This window comes from Dermochelys coriacea, chromosome 10 (assembly GCF_009764565.3).
Source record: "Dermochelys coriacea isolate rDerCor1 chromosome 10, rDerCor1.pri.v4, whole genome shotgun sequence".
NCBI lineage: Eukaryota > Metazoa > Chordata > Testudines > Dermochelyidae > Dermochelys > Dermochelys coriacea.
Window position 1 is genome coordinate 71165563 of NC_050077.1, and position 13176 is coordinate 71178738.

General features: G+C 43.8%; 1 long non-coding RNA gene across 1 annotated transcript; it reads left to right on the forward strand.

Moving 5' to 3' along the window:
- The first annotated feature begins 1940 nt into the window (after positions 1-1940).
- LOC119862736 lies at positions 1941-12238 on the forward strand. Its single transcript, XR_006274686.1, has 3 exons — positions 1941-2065; positions 4433-4541; positions 10948-12238. It is a non-coding gene; the product is annotated as an uncharacterized LOC119862736 (long non-coding RNA).
- Positions 12239-13176: the final 938 nt, after the last annotated feature.

Consider the following 13176-nt stretch of genomic DNA (forward strand, 5'->3'; position numbering starts at 1 on the left):
CTAGCAGCCGTGTTAGTCTGTATTCGCAAAAAAGAAAAGGAGTACTTGTGGCACAAGTACTCCTTTTCTTTAGTACACTGATGCTATACAAATAAGTAATAGCAGGGCTTACACTAACCCTTGCTTGGGGGTAGGTAACTATTATCTCTACTTACAGACAAGTGAAGTGAATTGTTTACAGTTAGAGTGAATTGGTGAAAGCTGTGACTAGAACTGCCATCGCTTAACTTTGCTGTGTTTGTTGATCATGCTCCCTTTCTGTGATCTCTGGTTTATAAATGTTAATGGTGGAGTTAGAACTCTCCTGTATCTACCAAAACATGCAATGGAGGGGCCCAGGCATGATCCTACACAAACACAATGCAGTGCTCCGTCTACTGGCTCTGCAAGAGCCACTGTTAAACACTATTCCCTGAAAGTGCAACACTGACACTTCTTAACACAGCTAGCACATGAAGAAGAAAAGGACTATGCTACCTTCCAGTTCTGCTATAAACAGACTGGAGGCAACAAAGGCTATAATGAGAGGGAAATGCATTTAATTCTCAAGGGCCACGGAATTAATGGAGGAAACGGACATGAAAAATATATCTAAAGTGTACAGATAAAAGTACAGCGCTGGAATCGTCTCAGGAGTTTGGAGGAGACTGAGGGCTGAGACAGAGTTCTGTCTTCTTTCCTCTTGTCAACATATTCATTAATCCCACCTTCCAACCCTCCCAACATGCAGGAGCAGAGTCTGAGGGCACAATCAGCTGTGCACGCTGTCAAAGTGAGAAGGTGAGAATAACCAGGACATAGATGATCCCACAGAGGCAACCTGGTCACTTCCTCTCACTGGGCATCCTGGACCTAAACTGTATTTACACTTATTCTTCCTTAGGATGCCCCATATGATACAAGTATAATTTCATCCACCTGCTATGTGGCTTTTTCAATGTATCCTAGAATTGCGTTTCCTTTTTAAATTCCCCTTCCCAATTGTGCAGATCATTTTTAAATAAAGACACCCACTGGTCCCTTTGGAAAGACAGTTTTTCCTGCCTCTGTTTGCTATTAAAAATTTGCTCTTCCAGTCACTTACCAGCTATAAAAACAATATGTGCTTTCTTCTTGGCATTTTTGTTTCTGTAAGAGGTTGATTTTCATATGCTAATATTTTAGGCATATATGCATTAGGGCAGAAACCCGTAATGACCTCAGAGACACACCTGGGATAATTCCCCCTTTCATGAGCCAATCCCAGAAACTGATTTGGATCCAGTATAGTTACTAGATGAGAAAGTCCCTGGCCCAGAAGATTTACAGTCTAAGTGGACTCAAAGGGCTAGATCCTCAGCCTTTATGAATCAGTGGCCCAAACAGAGCAAACACGTTGTTTTTCTTCTTACATTAGTAAAAGGTTTATTAACGTGTTGAGCCATTGCTCAATGTATTTATTTCAGTGTTCTTTTCCTAATGGTGTGGTAGTTAGAGGTGGGAAATGCCCATCTAATCCATCCCTTTATCAGTGCAGTGGTAAATTGTTCCAGTGGTTAATTATCCTCACTGTTAAAAATGTAGGTCTAATTTCTAGTCTGAATTTGGATCCAGCTATTGGATCGTGTTATACCTTTGTCTTCTAGATTGAAGAGCCTATTATCACATATTTGTTCCCCTGTAAGTACTTATAACCTGTGATCCAGTTCCTCCCCTTAGCCTTCTCTTTGTTAAACTAAGTAGATTGAGCTCTGTGATGGGGGGCCTGCCCTGCACTGGCCCTGAGAGGGTTAAAACCAGCATAGGGAGGCTGAGTGGCAGGCAGCCAAAGGAGTGGCTGTTGGGGAAACAGCCAATTAGGGCGGTGCCTGCAAACAATTAGGGTGGTGGCTGGACCAGCCAATCGGGGCCCAGATGGCCCATATGAAAGGAACCTGCAGACCAGAGCAAAGAAGTCTGCTACAGGGAGTCCTAGGGAGAAGACTGGCTTCCTAGGGGACTATAGCAAGCCTAGCATCTGGGAAAGGGCAGGTGCTAGCAAGGACTGAGCTAATTCCCAAAATGCCCAGCAGGAGGTGCTAGTATGGTGAGTGATCCCATGACAAGCTCCTTGACTCTGTCATTATAAGGCATATTCTCTACTCCTTTAATCATTCTTGCAGCTCTTCCTTGAACCCTCTCCAGTTTATCAACGTTCTTCTTGAATTGTAGACACCAGAACTGGACACAGTATTCCAGTGGAGGTTGCACCAGGGCCAAATACAAATAACTTCTCTGCTCTTACTTGAGGTTCCCTGTCTATGCATTCAAGGATCACATTAGCCCTGTTAGCCACAACGTCACACTGGGAGCTCATGTTCAGTTATCATTCACTATGATCCCCAAATCTTTTGAAGTCACTGCTTCCCAGGATAGTCCCCCATCAATGGAAAGAGTGTTCACATCATCATATGATAGGACTATATCATCTTTCTCTCCCCGTCCCCAAATATGGAACAGAAATATCTATTGAAAAATTGTTTTTTCTGCATTGTTATTGATAATTCTACCATATCCCTCTAGTAATGGACCAATACCTTTTGTTAGGATTCTTTTTGTTCCTAATATACATAAGGACAATAAGGAGGGTTTGGTTTTTTTTTTTTTTTTTTTAAACTCTGCTGGCCATAGATTTTTTTCCTTGTGTCCCTCTCCTTCGCTTATCACTTTTCTACAGTTCCTAGCTTCTGATTTATATTCATTACTACCAACTTCCCTATAAGGTCCCTGCCTCCTTGATTCCATTCCTAGCCATGTATTTGGTTGTAAATTTCTTCTTCATTGGAAACTCTGATCCATCACCCCAGCCTTTTCTCCTCAGCTATGTCTGCCCTACCAGATGTTTAGATACTATGGTGATGGACACCATGTAATGATTAAATTATCACCTTTCTATCTCTCCTAACATCACTGCTTTCTGATAGCTGCCTCTTTATTTGTCTTTTCCTCCATTAGCTGCCTTTTTCCTTATGGAAGAGCCTTTGGATTTCAGAGCATTACAAACCGCTCCTATGAAGTAACTATTAATCTCTCTATTTTAAAGATGGGGAAACTGAGACCCAGAGGTGAAGGGATCTTGTAAGGTGACACAAAAAGCCAATGGCGGAGTGGGAAATAGAATCCAAGATTCCAGAGTCCCTGTTCTGACCACAAGACCCGCCTTCTTCCCATCTGCTTCATTTTTGGCGCTGTCCAACAGATCTCCCAATGCAGAAGAGCTGTCCCTGGCACAACTGATATCACATTCAGGCAGAGTGGTGCCAACCTACCAGACAGAGGCATCATTCAGGGTAGAGAGGGGTCTTAAAAAAGGGAGTTGGCCAGAGGGAGTTGGCAACTTGTAACGAAAAGCAGGAGAGAAAGGCTCTTTTCCAAAAAAGAAATGAAATAAAATTTAATAACTAAAAGCTAAAAAAGCAGACTGTGAAGCGGCTCGATTTTTCCGAGAAGGCTCCCCAGATGCACAATGGGAACATCTGTGCCGTGGCTCACTCCTTGGAAGGGCCTCAGGCCACAGAGCAATGCTGGCGTCAGCTGGTTACAGTGATGGCCTTGATGAGGTCCTCTGCCTGCTTCCCACAGGGCCGGGGCCGCTCAGAAAAATCTGTTTGAGTGCAGCTATGCCTGCTGCTGGGCTTGAATCACAGCCCAGGGCTGGATCTCAGCAGCTGTAAATTCCTCTTTTCACTTTGTCTTGTTCTCTCCGGGCTTCATATATTTCAAACAGACAAGTGTCCTACATGGGGAGGTGGCGGGTGGGGGGGGGGAGATGGTTGGGCCCAGAAACAACCATCCTTCTGTGAGGCCCATGAAAAGCGTTTTCATAAGGCCCTTGCTCAAAATGTTCTGTTATCAGGCACCCAGAAGCAGCAGGTCGATGCATGCCCTGCTCCCAGGAACGAAATGAAACTCTAAACACACACATACCCTTGGTGGCCATTTGCACAGACAGGCATGGCCCATGCTCAACACGGCTGTCGCATATAAACGAACAGTCTTTTCTATATTGTTGCCAGCAGTGCCTAAGAGCGAAAGGTTTGTTCCTATGTTCTTCCCACACAAGGTGAAGACACGCATGCCATAAGGATGGAAATTCACAGATCAGGATTAAATCTTTGCACATGTACTTGCAAAAGGTGAATACAGAAGTGGTGCTCTGAATTTGTATAAATAACAAAACTCTGCCTTTGTGTAGCATCTTTCATCTGATTCCTCTGCCTGGTAGGTATTCTGATGAGCTGGCTAGCATGCATGTGTCCTTTGCTGGATAGAGTTGGAACTGTTCAACCATGTGTCACATTCCCTGCACTGCTATCAGCTAACGAAGATTCCCTTCTAGTTCAGGTGCTAGCAGCCTTTGATATGGAAGCAGGAGGCTCTGCGTTCTAGTCCTGTTGTCACTTTCATGTTCCAGGTAACCCCTGTGTGCAGCACTGTGAAAGCCAGGACCTCCGAGAGAACTGCTGACTTGTTACACCCTAATTACCTTCATTTCGGAGGTTGTGAAATGGAAGCACATGGAGGTGAAATGACTTGCCCAAATCAATGGGAGTGGAACCCCATTTGGGAAGGAAGGGGTTTGTGGGGGGGCAGAGGGAGCTTTAGGCTGCTGGGGGTGGGCAGGGTTGGTTGGGGAGCAGTGGAGCTTGGGGGAGCAGTGGAAGCCTAAAGCAGCCTGAGGGGATTGTGGCAGCAGGGACGGGTGGATAGTAGCAACCTGAGGAAGATTCCACCTTTTTAACCCTCTCTCCATTAGCCTGCCCACTTCGGTCCCCTTCCAGCCCTGGCCCCTCTCAGCAGCTGCTGCCATCACTGACCACCTCCTCCTCCCTGGGCCCCAGGGCTCTATGCTTGCCCAGCATCAACAGAGGGAGCTTTTAGAGGGGAGACAGAGACCACGTATGTGCAGCAGTTCCCGGGAGGCGGCTGGAGAGAGGGTTGGACAAGCAACCGCAGTGGCCTGCTGTGGCCTACCTGACTGCGTGAGCTCTCAGCTGGGATGCAGGCCAAAGTGACACTAGCCAGCCCTGTTTATAAAGGTGAATCTGACTGCATTGTCTCGGGTGAGGGGTCTTCCCCTCCGGTTCCTGACCAGGAGTTTGGAATAACCAAAGGAGAGACTAGCCCCCGAAGAATCCATCCCAGTTTACACACAGAGACCAGCCTATGCTGAATCAGGACTTTGGGAGTTCGGTGAGTGCTGGGCAGATGCCTGTGCAGTTCAGACACATACTGCCTAGGAGGGAGTCTTTGTGCCTTGATTTAAGGCACATTTAATTCCCAGTAACTGGGGACACACCAATTGTGTTTGCTAATCTATCTTCTCAGGAACAATTCTCCAGTCTTTCATGTTGTGGGGGAATCCAGCCCTTCCACTCAATGTGTGTTGAATGGCGGGGAGGATGGAATAATTTGGGATAAGCGGGAAGCTTTCTTTGAGCTTACAAATCTTTTCAAATTTTAAACATTTCCATGAGGGAATATATATTTTCCAAGGAGTATATGGTGCTTTGTGGAATGTTTTTCACATTTACAAAACCCATCCAAATACCCAGCACTGGTCAGTTTTCCGGACATTCAAAATATGAGGCCATCTTTAAAATGGCTTCACCATATAATGATGCAGAATTCCCCTGTTTGAATAAAATGCCCCATAGGTTTTATACCCTGATATATATTTAAAATGTATTTTCTTACCACAGGTATTTAAAATATTAGGAAGCAGCCAGCTTTGGAATAATTTAAACAATGTTCCATGTATATTACTAAACACATGGCCAATATCCTTTTATAAAATGCATCCCCAGCATACAGAAAACACCCTGATACTAAATGCAGTACATCCTGGAAAAGGGTTGGGGAAGACGCTTAAGGAAATTGAGGCTCAGGTGATCTTTAGCGGGATCCTTCCTGTTCCTAGAGGAAAAGCAACAAAGGTGTGACAAGATTATGACTGTCAACAGATGGCTTAGGCAGTGGTGCTATAAGGAGGGCTTTGGGAGGTATGGCCACTGGGAGGCATTCACGGACAGAGGACAGTTCTCTCGGGATGGACTTCATCTGAGTAGGGAAGGAAATAGACTTCTAGGATCGAGGCTGGCACAACTGATTAAGAGAGCTTTAAACTAGGAATTGGGGGGAGATGGATGTGAGATGTCCAGGAAATCTCCACGCCAGATTTTAGCATTGAGAGGGAAGAAGACTAAGTAAGAAAGGATACAGCCGTGGGTAGGAGAATGTATATAAGGACCGAGGGCGGTGTGGATACTAGTCTAATAGGTTATACTGGCTGTAGAATGACTGTGCCTAATAGGGTACAAAATGTGAGCGAGGCCAAACAGCAAAAATTAAGATGTTTATACACCAATGCGAGGAGCCTAGGTAACAAAATGGAGGAACTAGAGCTACTGGTGCAGGAAGTGAAACCAGATATTATAGGGATAACAGAAACATGGTGGAATAGTAGTCATGACTGGACTACAGGTATTGAAGGGTATGTGCTGTTTAGGAAAGACAGAAACAAAGGTAAAGGTGGTGGAGTAGCATTGTATATCAATGATGAGGTAGAATGTAAAGAAATAAGAAGCGATGCAATGGATAAGACAGAGTCCGTCTGGGCAAAAATTACTTTGGGGAAGAAAACTAGTAAAGCCTCTCCTACGATAGTGCTTGGGGTGTGCTATAGACCTCCGGGATCTAATTTGGATATGGATAGAGCCCTTTTTAATATCTTTAATAAAGTAAATACTAATGGAAACTGCGTGATCATGGGAGACTTTAACTTCCCAGATATAGACTGGAGGACCAGTGCTAGTAATAATAATAGGGCTCAGATTTTCCTAGATGCAATAGCTGATGGATTCCTTCATCAAGTAGTTGCTGAACTGACTAGAAGGGATGCCATTTTAGATTTGGTTTTGGTGAGTAGCGAGGACTTCATAGAAGAAATGGTTGTAGGGGACAATCTTGGCTCAAGTGATCATGAGCTAATTCAGTTCAAACTAAATGGAAGGATTAACAAAAATAAATCTGCAACTAGGGTTTTTGATTTCAAAAGGGCTGACTTTCAAAAATTAAGGAAATTAGTTAGGGAAGTGGATTGGACTGAAGAACTTATGGATCTAAAGGTAGAGGAGGCCTGGGATTACTTTAAATCAAAGCTGCAGAAGCTATCAGAAGCCTGTATCACAAGAAAGGGGAAAAAATTCATAGGAAGGAGTTGTAGACCAAGCTGGATGAGCAAGCATCTTAGAGAGGTGATTAAGAAGAAGCAGAAAGCATACAGGGAGTGGAAGATGGGAGGGATCAGCAAGGAAAGCTACCTAATTGAGGTCAGAACATGTAGGGATAAAGTGAGACAGGCTAAAAGTCGAGTAGAGTTGGACCTTGCAAAGGGAATTAAAACCAATAGTAAAAGGTTCTATAGCCACATAAATAAGAAGAAAACTAAGAAAGAAGAAGTGGGGCCACTTAACACTGAGGATGGAGAGGAGGCTAAAGATAATCTAGGCATGGCCCAATATCTAAACAAAAACTTTGCCTCAGTCTTTAATAAGGCTAAAGAGGATCTTGGGGATAATGGTAGCATGACAAATGGGAATGAGGATATGGAGGCAGATATTACCATATCTGAGGTAGAAGCGAAACTGAAACAGCTTAATGGGACTAAATCGGGGGGCCCAGATAATCTTCATCCAAGAATATTAAAGGAATTGGCACCTGAAATTGCAAGCCCATTAGCAAGAATTTTTAATGAATCTGTAAACTCAGGAGTAGTACCGAATGATTGGAGAATTGCTAATATAGTTCCTATTTTTAAGAAAAGAAAAAAAAAGTGATCCGGGTAACTACAGGCCAGTTAGTTTGACATCTACAGTATGCAAGGTCCTGGAAAAAATTTTGAAGGAGAAATTAGTTAAGGATATTGAAGTCAACGGTAAATGGGACAAAATACAACATGGTTTTACAGAAGGTAGATCGTGCCAAACCAACCTAATCTCCTTTTTTTGAAAAGGTAACAGATTTTTTAGATAAAGGAAATGCAGTGGATCTAATTTACCTAGATTTCAGTAAGGCATTTGATACGGTGCCACATGGGGAATTATTAGTTAAAATGGAGAAGATGGGGATCAATATGAATATCAAAAGGTGGATAAGGAATTGGTTAAAGGGGAGACTGCAACGGGTCCTACTGAAAGGTGAACTGTCAGGTTGGAGGGAGGTTACCAGTGGAGTTCCTCAGGGATCGGTTTTGGGACCAATCTTATTTAATCTTTTTATTACTGACCTTGGCACAAAAAGTGGGAGTGTGCTAATAAAGTTTGCAGATGATACAAAGCTAGGAGGTATTGCCAATTCGTAGAAGGATCAGGATATTATACAGGAGGATCTGGATGACCTTGTAAACTGGAGTAATAGTAATAGGATGAAATTTAATAGTGAGAAGTGTAAGGTTATGCATTTAGGGATTAACAACAAGAATTTTAGTTATAAGCTGGGGATGCATCAATTAGAAGTAACGGAAGAGGAGAAGGACCTTGGAGTATTGGTTAATCATAGGATGACTATGAGCTGCCAATGTGATATGGCTGTGAAAAAAGCTAATGCGGTTTTGGGATGCATCAGGAGAGGCATTTCCAGTAGGGATAAGGAGGTTTTAGTACCATTATACAAGGCACTGGTGAGACCTCACCTAGAATACTGTGTGCAGTTCTGGTCTCCCATGTTTAAAAAGTATGAATTCAAACTGGAGCAGGTACAGAGAAGGGCTACTAGGATGATCCGAGGAATGGAAAACTTGTCTTACGAAAGGAGACTCAAGGAGCTTGGCTTGTTTAGCCTAACTAAAAGAAGGTTGAGGGGAGATATGATTGCTCTCTATAAATATATCAGAGGGATAAATACAGGAGAGGGAGAGGAATTATTTCAGCTCAGCACCAATGTGGACACAAGAACAAATGGGTATAAACTGGCCACCAGGAAGTTTAGACTTGAAATCAGACGAAGGTTTTTAACCATCGGAGGAGTGAAGTTTTGGAATAGCCTTCCAAGGGAAGCAGTGGGGGCAAAAGATCTATCTGGTTTTAAGATTCTACTCGATAAGTTTATGGAGGAGATGGTATGATGGGATAATGGGATTTTGGTAAGTAATTGATTTTTAAATATTCAGGGTAAATAGGACTAATCCCCTGAGATGGGATATTAGATGGATGGGATCTGAGTTACTATAGAAAATTCTTTCCTGGGTATCTGGCTGGTGAATCTTGCCCATATGCTCAGGGTTTAGCTGATTGCCATATTTGGGGTCGGGAAGGAATTTTCCTCCAGGGCAGATTGGAGAGGCCCTGGAGGTTTTTCGCCTTCCTCTGTAGCATGGGGCATGGTTGACTTGAGGGATGCTTCTCTGCTCCTTGAAGTCTTTGAATCATGATTTAAGGACTTCAATAGCTCAGACATGGGTGAGGTTTTTCATAGGAGTGGATGGGTGAGATTCTGTGGCCTGCCCTGTGCAGGAGGTCGGACTAGATGATCAGAATGGTCCCTTCTGACCTTAGTATCTATGAATCTATAAATTAAGTGGGATGCTTCCAAATAGCCAATCTACACAAAAATATATAATTGGGTATTTAAGGTACAATAGCATATGACCTGGCTGCAAGATTATCTATTAACCTGCACTTGTGGGATAAAAATGAGGTTCTCTGAGCCAATTTAATGTATACAGTTATTTGTAGGCCTCCTTGCACTATGGAACGGTTCTGCCTTATACTATGAGATGAATATGCTTTCAAGTGGGAGCATGAGGAGACACAGGATTGGTGTGTATCTTTCCAAAGCTGGAGAATAATTTTAATAGTGTCTGAAATTTTATTTTGTAGTTTGGTTAATTTCTCTAATAGTGGTTGATTTAAAGGTTAACAAAGAGCCCCAGTGGCAATTGTCGTTTTCTGTTTTTTCACATGTAATCTACTACCTTGTCCTCAAAATGACAAAATACATGGTCAGTGGGGAAGGGTATAGACAGGAGTCCCAGAATCACTAAATTGAGCAGCAGGAGCCTGGGCTGGCTGGTACTTTCAGTGTGAGGAAAATCTGTCTTGTCCATGACCCTACATAAACGTTGTTCCCATTTGGGGGCTATAATTGACACCTGACCTTTTTTGCATCTCTTTATTAGGGACAGTGGTTTGACATGCCAAAGGTCATGGGGTTAGTAACATTTTATTTCCTTCAGGCTGTGAGGACTTCAGAAAGTGCCCAGTATGGTCTGGTTGCCACCTGACACAAATGATTAGTAAGTCAACCTCTGTGATTTCCAGCTTGAATTTGTCCACTGTACAAGTCAAAACAAGAACTCTAGCAGCCAGCATGATCTAGTAAATGAAACTCATGCCGAGTTCTTTCTAATTCATACATCACTCGTCAAGAGGAATTGAGCTTTCAGGATGGGGTATAAGTCAGGACACCGTATGGCTTTTGTGGCTTACACTTCCACATCTATATTGGGTCTACAGGGCCCAAACTAGCTAAACCTTGTTTCTGTCCGCAGTTATGACTCAGAAATTGCTTTGAGGGACAGATATATTCAGCATCATGGTACCGTTTTTAGAATGACTTTTCTGACCATAACCACATATTAATGTCATCCTAAAAAGGTAACAAATGTTGCTCTGTGTGGTACTTGCTTTGATCTTTTCCACCTTTCTGTTATTTTGAGACACAAGGATCAAGTGGCATACTAACATGCCCTGATTATGTCACAACAGAGTGACCTTGTATGACTCTCTCAGGGAATTTGCCACTCAGTTTATTGTGGCTTTCCCTTTAAAAATGTGGAGAAGTTGGCTGTAGTGAAAATGAAAGACTCTCTCAGTACTGGTTAGCTGGAGAGTGAGTGGAAACAGTAACCATCCAAACTTCTCCATACAGGGATTGCAAACATACCCTACCTCTGACCTGCAACACTCCTTGCTATTCTAGCCCTGGATCGCTCAGCTGATGTCCCACAACTCTGACTTGCATCATCCCTTGCTATTCCTATCCACTGCCCCTCCCTCACAGAGACTGGCAATCTTGCCCTATTGTTCGTTAGATTTTTGAAGCGAACAATTATCCTCTGGGGCCAAGGCTAAAATTGCCACTTAGCTAGGGATTTTTAACCTCCTGAGTAGTCCTCCTAAATGTCAACAATGTGGTGCCTGGGTTGTAAAAGTGGTGATGGTGGATGGCGTTTGCTTTTTAAGGTTGAGAGTCCAGGAAATCGTGTCTGCATCCCCAACCGTGATGCAATCCTGCTTCATCTGCTCTGAGCAACTCAATATCTGTCTACATGAGGCAAATGGAGGCAAAGGTGCAAAATTCAAGTGCTGAGAAATTTGGGCAACATCAGGTAATGGTGCTGAGAGCACCTGCTGCCCTGCCTGACTACTGAATGCAAGAAGATTGGACACCACATATAGAAAGCCGGGGAAATGCAGGAAGAGTCATAGATGTTACAAGATGGAAACCTCTACTGGGCCCTATTTGCTCTATCAAGTCCTTGCCAGTCCAGTCTTTCACCAGCCAATGCAAGATTGTTCTCTTATCCATTTATCCAACCTAGCTTTACAAGTCCCAAGTGATGCATCCACAAGCTTTTCCCTTGGGAAACTGTCTGAGGGAGGGGTCAGGCGCTACTGAGCCAGGAAGCAAGCAGGGGAATGATGACTCTGGGACTCCAAAACCAAAGTCACGTGCAGAGGAAAGAGCCATGGATGCTCTGCAGCATGAGGAATAGGTCTGGGATAATATCAGAAATCCATGCAGGAGCTGTAGAGGGGAGAGAGAGAGAGAGGAAGGCAGCTGGGAGGTCAGCATGGAAAGACACTAGAGAAGAACCAATGCAGCAGGAAGGGGGAGAATCGGCCCCCATGTGAAGCCCATCAACACTAGGAACTGGCACAGGAGATCCCAGGTCAGAAAGATGGGGAAATGCTTCTAACTTGCACCTTCACAGTGCGATTCCCTTCTGGGCTTTCCTTGCTGCCTTAGGCTCCTTCAGTTCCCCAGTAAACTCTGATTTACTTTAACCTTGAATAAATGCAAAGAACTGGAAGAGAACAGGTTTGTGGTTTTAATTGGGTAGCAATCAGGTTTTGCCCTCTGTGTTGAGATACCCCTTTTGCTCTGGCTTCTAGGAAAGCCCATGTAAAAACTAATCTATGTCCCTTAGGAATAAGCCAGAACACCCTGCTAGTTTGCAAAGAAGGGGTGGACAAGTGTGTACCGCAAAGCCAACACCCACCCCCCATTGGCCTTGTGTTTGTGCTTTGTGCCTCCCTTTGCAAATTATCCCCTGGGAATGAACAGTCCCATGCCAGATGAGTATTTGTCCCCCTCCTGGTTGCATCTCAAGCTAAGCTAGGCACAATATTGCTGTTTCAGCATCTTCCAACTATGATCACAGCTCTGTTATTTCAGTTTTAGTGTTATTGTTTTTAAACAAAATGCTTGTGGCCAACACGTATGGAGTAGTTTGATTAGCCCAGTTGTAGGTACAATAAGCATGGTTTTTAGCTGTGCTTGGTGCATGGGTCATGGACCCAAATTGCACTGGGCCCAGCTGAATGGTGCCATCCTTGGACTAGGCTAAGAATGACCAAGTTTCATTTTGTTTGTGACCCATGTCACGTGCAAATCCGGGTCTTCAGAAAAGTGAAAGGCTGGTACCTTAACCTAGTTCCCCATCCGACCTACAGGTGATCCGGTGCAGTTTGCTTAGGTTCTCTCTGCTCAGATACATTTGTACCATCCTAAAATATTCCCCGGCAAACTCAGTCTCTCCTTTAAATGGCTGCCTGCCAGAGGTGTGTACAATATACCCATCTGTTAGCTGGTAGGTATGATATAGACAAAAATAAGCAGCCTAAGGGCACCACCTAGTGAACAACTCTACAAACATGACCCTAAATCCCTAAGCTGGTAGAAATAAAACAGAAGACTGTGTAACTAAGGGCTGGGTATTCAGCAATGCAGGTGGTGGAATAGTCACCTCCTGCCCTTATCTATCCTTATTATTTATTTGTATTGCAGTGTTGTTTAGAGGCCCCACCAGAAATCAAAGGTGCCTAGTGCAAGGCACTGTACAAACAGATGCTAAGAGACAGTCCCTGTTCCCAT